Consider the following 8,892-nt stretch of genomic DNA (forward strand, 5'->3'; position numbering starts at 1 on the left):
AGCCCCTAGGACCTACATGGTATTTGTAAATCTGTTAAGATGCTGCAGTACCTCAATAACTTAGAGAAAGAAAAAATATTATTATTACCTGGTCAGAAGCAGAAACGTATTTGATTAAATCAACACCCTGTTCGTAGTAGGGGGAAGACCCTCTTAGCAAAACCAGAATTTAAATCAGACTTCTTTGCTGTGACAAAAACCACACACCACAAACCGACACCACACACCACAAACCAACACCAGGCATTATCCTTCATGACTCATTTTAGAGGCATTTCCATTAAATTCAAGAGCAAGAAAAGAGTGCCCGCCAAGACTACCATTACTTTACCACTATTTGGGAACTAATGATTGACACAGTAAGAAGTGCTCGCTTCAGCACCACATATACTAAAATTGGAACAGTGCAGAAAAGATTAGCATGACCCCTGCACAAGGATGACACCCAAATTCGTGAAACATTCCTTATTTCTGCTTGATGCCCCAGCGTAGGGGGATGCTAGAGCGGTGAGACAGGAGTGGGTGAATGGGTGGAGGAGCACCCTCATGGAGGCAAAGAGGAGGGAGGAGAGGAGGGATGGAATGGGAGGGTTTGTGAAGGGGTAACCGGGGAGGGAGTATCACTTGAAATGTAAATGAATAAAATGATTAATAAAAAATAAGAGAAACTTTTTAAAATAAGAAAAGAAAGTATAAAGAAACATTTGTGCTATGTACTGGATGTAATCATTACTTTCCAAAATCAACAAAAAAAAAAAGGAACATAAATTTCAGAAAGTTGGATAATTGCAGTATTAAAAAAAGCTATACCAGGAAAAATTGATAATTCAGTGTGGAGGGAAACATCACTAATAGATACAGATGGTTAGATAAAGCACCTAATATTCAATTAGTTTAAAAATGTTGAAAGCTGTGAGGAAAATTACTAAGGTTTCTGTAAAAATAAAAGATTGAAAACAGACATAATATCATAAATGGTCACAAAAATTACTAAATTGTTTACATTTTAATAGAATAGTGAAGCTTTTGAGAAGCTTATCAAATAAGTATATTTCACCATATGTGAATTAAGATTGAGGAGTATCTTTAAATTTTTAATTGTCTTTCTATTTGTTTTCATTAAAACCCAGTAACATAATTTCTCTCCTCCCTATGTCTTTCCACACCCTCCCATGTCCTCTCCTCACTCCCTTTCCTGGCCTTTTTTCCTTAATTATTATTGTCTTACACACACACACAGATGCATAAATATGTAAATATAACCTGCTGAGTTTGCTTAGCATGGGTTGTATGTGTATGATTTCAGAACTGACTACCGAGTGTGGCATAAGAAAGTCACAACTAGGGCTGGAGAGATGGCTCAGCGGTTAAGAGCACTGACTGCTCTTCCAGAGGTCCTGAGTTCAAATCCTAGCAACCACATGGTGGCTCACAGCCATCTGTAATGAGATCTGATGCCCTCTTCTGATGTATTTGAAGACAGCTACAGTGTACTTTTATAGAATAAATAAATCTAAAAAAAAAAAAAGAAAAGAAAGTCACAACTAATCAAAATGCAGATAACAACTGGTCATATGGTGTCCATCCCCAGTTGGTACATCTACCATACAACCCCCACTATCTAAGGCTCAGGGGAAATGGTAGAAAAGGAGGCAGAAAGATTGTAAGAGCCCTTTTTACTTTCCATATATTACTATTCTTCTAGCCACAATAAAGGGGGCACCAAAGAATTAAAAGCCATCAAAATCCAGGGGGCAGTTGAGGTGAGGGAGAAGTCCTGTGTCCTGACCTGATTCTCCGACCCTGCATGAGCAGGTGTGGTGGAAAACGCCAATAACCCCAGCACTAGAGAGGTGGAAGCTACATGGGGAATCCCAGGCTAGCCTAGAATATATGAAACTGTCTTTAATGTATATATTAAAGGTGGCCTAGCCAATAGAGGTGCCTGTTCTAAACCTGATGAACTGAGTTTCACCCAAAGAGTAGAAGGAGAGAATAGAGTCCTACAATTTAACCACTGATGTCAACACAATGGCCTCAAAACATGTTCAGATGCAAATGGACACCTATGCACACACATGATAAGTAAATAATTTATTAAAACTTTTAAGAAAAAACTAGCCCATGTGTGCACCCTAATCACTAGTTGATTACAGGGGGGTGGGTATTGGTTTATGGGGGGATATAGGGAAGAAGTCAGATTGGCTGAGAAAACATACTTAAATTTAATTTTGATGGTAGTTCTCATTTCTGTATTTCTAGTTTTTCTCTGAGCATATATTATAGCTATAAATCAGGGGGAAAATAAATAAATCTTCAAGTTTTACTCAGTTCAATATTTTTAAAACACAGTGTTCCCCAAGGTTAGCGTCTCAGCAATGCTTCTAAACAATTGTTGTTCGCTCAGAGAGATTAAAATCATCTGTCCAGAATTCCAGAGCTGACAGCTACTTCAGGCCTTCAGCTTGCTCACCACTCATATGTAACCGACAGAGATCATAAAGAAGGATGATCACCAAAGAGAAGTACGCCATAGAAGTTTTCATTCACATCCAGGGAGTGTACAGCAAATAGCATCAAATGGCAAAAAATATGCCATTAAGAACTTACCCATTGTGCCAAATCCCTTTGTCAGTTGATTTGGTGTAGCAGATAGATCTGTGTACAGCAGGTACCGATCTCCAGAGAGGCATTCGACTGCCCTCCTTCTGTGGAGGAGAAAGCTTTCTGAACATGCACCCTACAGCATGGGAGCTGCTCCTTGACCTCAGTTTCCTGCCTTAGATAGCAACTCTAGGAAGCGACAATGACATGAGCAGCAGATCCCACGTGTGAGCAAAGGCACTGATCAGAACCATAAGATTTGATCAGTCATAAGCCCAAGAGAGAAAAAGGCAGAGAGTAGGAGGAGCAGGAGGCAAGAACAGACAGCACAAAGAGAAAAGGAGACAAAGTCCCTGGTTGAAAATAAGGAACTGAGGACCAAGCAAGGGAGACTACGTGAAGCTGAGAATGGACCCTGGGCCTCTCAACAGGAGAAGAAAGACACTGCCTTAGACACATTTATCACCGAACCCTTGCAAAGGCTCTGATCACTGGAAACAAAACGCAACTCCTAGAACTCTACTCCAAGTCACAAATTGGGAATTGAATATGAGTACAAGGTTTTTAATGCACATCTGTCTGGATGTAAAGCCCAGCTAATGCTCCTGTACTCTGGCAGCACAGTAGCCTGTGTGGGAGCCAAAGGAGCCAAGCAGGTCACACAGGGTTCCTCTGAAAGGGAATGAAGCAACATGGTGTATCAGTCTGGCCTTCCTTTTTCTGCTCTGCCTAATTTTCCTGTCTTGTGTCTCCCAGCTTGCTTTTCTAGAGACCCTTAGCTTGAATGCTAGCCACCAAAGGAGCTGACTACCACACACCAGTTTCTTAAGTTGCAAAGCCTCTTCCTATGTGACTAAAACTGTCGAGCCCCCAAGTGGAACCCTTCTCCCTGTCCTTTCCTCATTGCTCTGCAGGTGCCACCAACCAAGTTCTGAACTGCAAACATCTAGAGGTCTTCATAATGTGTAATATCTTCAAGAAAAGGAAACCTAAAAAGACTCAAACCCTCTCTGTAGAGTGAACCACATATACAAATCATCACCAAATGATAGATCTATAGACACAGATCACCCACTAAAAACAAGGAGAGGAAGAGAGCAGCACGACTAGATGCATGTAGCAGCGTTCTCTACCTCTTCATCTTGCACATAAGTCCAGTAAAGGTTGCAAAAGTCCTAAAGTTAATGCATTAGCTTAACCCCAATTTCTTTGAGCATAAAGCCTTTTGCAGGATATTTCTTACCATTTCCTGGAATGCTAGAAATTCAGTAATAAATTAAAGAATGTGACTCAAGAAAGGTTGGTGTTTCCTGATCTCCTTCATGATACAGACAGAAAAGGTGAAAAACCTACCGACTCTGGTCTTATCAGTGCCTTCTTGAGTTTTCTGCTATGTCTCCTCCTGGTCTGTTTTAGGGACACCCACAGCCACCATAAATAAGTCATGACAGGGATTTGATATACTATGACCAGGAGTTGGCTAGCATTTCTCCATGTCAGATTCCTAACTATCAAATTAATGAGACAGTACCTGTTCTGTAACGTATCTAGCAGGTTTAGATCACAACAATATACATTGCCAGACATATAACTACACACAGCTCTCACTGGTCCATGCTGAATTAATCTCCCCACTCTATCAGGGTCAATATACTCATTGGAGAGATTTCCTAGTCTGTCTGAAATTGCCTCAGGTTTGGCCTTGTAAGCACTGACTTCAGTGAGTGTAAGACTATTTCTCAAGCTATTTCCATTTCCCATTTGTTAGTGACAGATGCACACAATTGCTGGGATTTCAAGAACACTGCCTTCAAACAACTCTGTAAATATCTATGACAGAACACCTCCTCTTGGCCACTCCATTAGGAAAGGGGCCTAGTACTGCTGTTGACTCTACCTTTGAATAAGTCCAAGCTGAATTTTCCTAACAGTCTCTTTTCTTTGGGATTTCTAACTCCACGTTCATTTCCTATGTCCCATTTTTGAACCTTTCTCCCCGCCTCCCCCACCAATTTGCTTTAACTCCATGCTGTCTGCTTCAGTCAGTTTGCTGCACCTCCTTTCAGAGGTCCCCGGCTCTCAGCACGCGTGCCCTATCCCACAACAGCCTAGAAAGCATGAGTTAGCTTGCACAGTGCAATAACTCATTTGCAACGCAGATCCAAAGAGTCACCCTTTGATCTTGGAAAATATAACACTGTACGTAATTACCCAGAGAGAATAGAACTTGGAAATACAATCACACTTTCCTTGTTACATATTAGAGCAAATGAGACCTCACCTGGCTCTGCTGTGTTCCCCAAGTCCTGGCATTTAGATTCCTGCATAAATACAAAGCCACTTAGCTTAAGACCACACACTCCATTCTTTTCTGGAATGAGAAAAATACAACTTCATCAGGTAAGGTCAGTGTCTGAAAACTCCAACCAGAAAGAGAGCCAGGAATTTGGAGCTCCCCAGACGTTCCTTAAATGAGCCTGGCTTTGTCATGCAGTCTAGACCTCTAGCAAGGGCAGTTTTTCCAAACTCACTGAAAGCAGCTCCCTTGAGGAAATAGTCACAGTTGGCATTAGAGTACCACAAGAGTATGAGCTGGGGAGACGAAGACCTCTGATCTGAATGTGAGTGTAAGGCTTGAGAGGCTGTGCATGAGACCGCTCTGCTTGATCGTCTCTGTAAAAGAAAGACCAGCTGGTCATCCTTTGGAGTCTTAGCAATTGGATTCTGAGGAGTGAGTGTTTTCAGGGACGAATCAAGGAGTTTTACCTTAACTGTGCAAACAGGGAGGGGCTGGGTTTCTCCTAACACAGGAAAAGGCATTTGAATATACCTGGCAGATCTGACTTTTCCCATTCCCTTAAGAATTTTTTTTCTAGTTGATATTACAGAAATGTAATGCAGAAGTTATATATTATAAAGTTATGTGAATATCTTTGTGTGTGCAAATGGACACTTGTGTAGGGGTATGTATCAGGAAAGACCCTCTAGCAAGCTGACATTTAATTCAGCCTATAGGAATGAAGAGGAGACAGCTTTGGAGAGAACAGTTTATGTGTTGGGTATGGAGGGTGGCGCTGGGAAGAGGCATTCACCTTAAATGGAGCAAATACCACAGTTTTGAGAAGGGGGAAGCAGGTGCACGTTAGCGATTCAACGTCAAATACTCAGAAATGTGCAGTAAGCTTGTGGCAAAGATAGATTTACCCCCACTGAAGGAGGAACAAACAGGATGGCAAACCTGATCCTGAAGACCTGGTCCCAAAGAGACTATGAAAACTCACTGTTGTCATGGAAAGAAGGCTGAAATATAATTGCGTCAGATACCCAACCACTTTGATCTTACAATGAAACCTTAACATTTGCTCTACAAATGTGCTCTACAAAATTCTACCAAACACAAATATCTTGCAACCTAATAGCAGCTTGAAGTTGGCATTTACCTTGATGAAGTTCTAGTAGCAATTAGTAGGAAATAGTAAATTAGAAATCTCCACTAAAATATTGGTGTGTGTGTGTGTGTGTGTGTGTGTGAGAGAGAGAGAGAGAGAGAGAGAGAGCTTACTAGACAGTGTGCTAGTTTGACATTAAAGGGTATTAGACATCACTTTTTCTTACTTCCAAGCTTGATTTATATTTTTTATAAATATCACCCCAAAAAAGTAGGAGGGAATGAGTCTGCTGAGGGATGGGGGTAGGTGAATATGGGTGGTAGCTTTGCCTCCTGTCCTGAGGATTGTAGATGTCATTCTAGTATAAGTGATTTTGATCAAAGAACTGAGACAATTCATATAATCATCTCTTCAACCTTCCATCAATACAGGTGCTGGCCCATGCATTCACAGTCAGTCATGTGTTCCCCCATCCCCTCACTCATTCACCTAACCACCTACTGGTCCATACCCCCATCCTGCCAATAGTTTTTTTATTAAAATTTCCGTGTACTATGCTCAGATTTGCCAAGAGAGGGGTGTAAAAAAAGGCAGTGCACACATAGATCTACACTTAGGCAGTGTGATGGTTATTCTTGGTTGTCAAATTGACTACATCTAGAATTAACTGAAGCCCAAGTGGTTGGATTCGCCTCTGAGGGATTTTTCTTAATTAAATCATTCCTAAGTGAGAAGGCTCACCTTTAATCTGGATCTTTTGAGGTAAGGATAATCCTGTGACCTCCAATAAGTTATTTAATCCCTCTGAGCCACCATGTGACCCCTCTCTAAAATGAGAGCATCTCTAATATGATCCTGTCCTCATTGGCTGATATGGGAGACACTACTATGGAAATATTAAAATAACTACAGGCCTTAGATTGATTAAGTGGCACAGAAGACAGAAGCAGCACATGAGAGCTGGGACATCCAGGGTTTCCATTCCAACCTCATGCAGGTATCCAGCTCAGCTTTATGGAGTGCCAGCTGGGTACAGGGAGCTGGGAGAATGCAAAAGTGAATGGGTTGGGGTTGCTGCAGCAGCCTAGGAGCTCATCCATTCACATGTAAAACATAAACAAGAGCAATGCTGGGTCCGCAACACCATCCCCATGGCAGAAACTACCAAAGAAGCATTGTTTCTTCCCTGGTATTCTTGCCCCGATGTTCACCTTACGTCCAAGTAAAATGGCTGCTTCCGATGTTCCTGGGGAGCACCGATAACTCAGAGGCAAACGCTGTTTCAGAGTCTCCGTCATCTTTTCATTAAGGTCAAATCTCATTGATTTTGCATGGAAACATTTTTCAGCATTTTCCTAACAGTTGGTGGACTGCAGACAATTGTGTGGGTTTCTCTTTGTTCTTAGTTTTAATTTTGAGAAATCAATATGTTATCCATGATGCCCTCAGACAATATTAAATAACACAATCAGCTTGAATTTTATTATGAAGATTTTTATCTTCGAGAGGGTTTGCACAAAAGTCCTGGGATTTGGGAGGCTGTAAGGTGCTAGGCTTTCTGGGACTTTAAAAAAAAATGGGATCAGAAAGGGTCAGGTGCATGAACAGACTGGAAAAATAAATTGCTAGACCCAATTCAGGGGAAATTAATAGATTTACAGAAATTATGTTTTGCATTCAATATTAAAAACGTTTTGAAGTTCAGGAATAATCTCAATTTTACCTCCTCGTTAATAAATAGTAGAACATCAAAGAGAATGTGTATGCTGGGAGTTTTTTGGCACAAAAATCCTTATAGCTAGGTCAGGAAAGTAGACTGAGTGCTAAGAAGCCTTCTAATCACCCACCAGAGAAGTAAGGAGAGACTACAGCACCCTGGGGAGCAGGTAGCTCTTTGCTGTTAGGGGGCAAAACAACTAGATGGGAAGGGGGTGGGGGATCTCAGGCTTAGAGGCACATGTTGCTCACAGGGCTGGCCTGGAAATAGGGTGGAGCCCTTCTGATTTCCTGCACAGAAATTTTCAGATGCTTCATGCTAGAGGCGAAATCTCAAAGGCTCTGCCCTCCACAACCTGTAAGGCTGAGGCTCCTGGAAGTTTCCTAGGTTTGTTAATGCACTGTGCAAATGGAGGTCAGGGTTGCAAGCTGGCAGTGGCCTCCTGAACTCCTCCAAGAAAACAAGCTGTTTTGTGTTCTGTAGAGAAGTCATGAAGTTAGTAGATCCCCACTTCGTTAGCTCTTAGAACTGAAGCTGGAACAAACGATTAGACATAGAGACACACATTTTTGCTTAAATCTGTTTCAGCCCAGCCCACTGAGTGGCCCTTTGTGACCCTCTAGTGCTTTCAGCTGGACACGTGGCAGGATAATGAGTGGTTTTCCTGCAACTGCTTCAACCTTGCTATCCTAGCTCCGAATGTGCAGAGCAGACTGAGAGCCCTCACTGGCCTGCCCTGTGTGGTATTTTCTTGTCCTCGGAGTCTTGTCGCCATACTCTTGTCTTTCCTGCAGACCTACCTGCTGTAAGGAGCTGCACCTGCTCTTCCTGGAAGCACTCAGCACTTTCAGCAGTAGGCAAGTCAAGACGTGGGCCTGTGGCCCTGTCTGCTTCCTCTGTAGCTGAGACAACACTGACATCTTGTGGTCTGGAATCCTGTTTGTCTGGAGAATCGCAGGCCAGAGCCAGCTCAACCCTGATTCTTTCCCAACCACACAGGCGAAGTGATCAGTCCTCTGTCAGTGTAGATGTCTCAAAGTCCAAGTGGAAAACCAAGGGACCAAATATGCATGCACACTGGGTGATGGAGAGAGGACACAGCCTCTGCCCTGCCCTACCTCAGTGAGAGGTCACTCAGTTTGCCACACATGGGAAGTTCTAGTTAAATACAGTGTCAGTTAG

At 42.3% G+C, this 8,892-nt stretch overlaps 1 non-coding gene across 1 annotated transcript; it reads left to right on the top strand.

Moving 5' to 3' along the window:
• The first annotated feature begins 366 nt into the window (after positions 1-366).
• LOC120097651 (U6 spliceosomal RNA) lies at positions 367-473 on the top strand. Its single transcript, XR_005495199.1, has one exon. It is a non-coding gene; the product is annotated as a U6 spliceosomal RNA (small nuclear RNA).
• The last annotated feature ends 8,419 nt before the right edge of the window (positions 474-8,892 follow it).

Source organism: Rattus norvegicus, chromosome 16 (genome assembly GCF_036323735.1).
Source record: "Rattus norvegicus strain BN/NHsdMcwi chromosome 16, GRCr8, whole genome shotgun sequence".
Taxonomy (NCBI): Eukaryota; Metazoa; Chordata; class Mammalia; order Rodentia; family Muridae; genus Rattus; species Rattus norvegicus.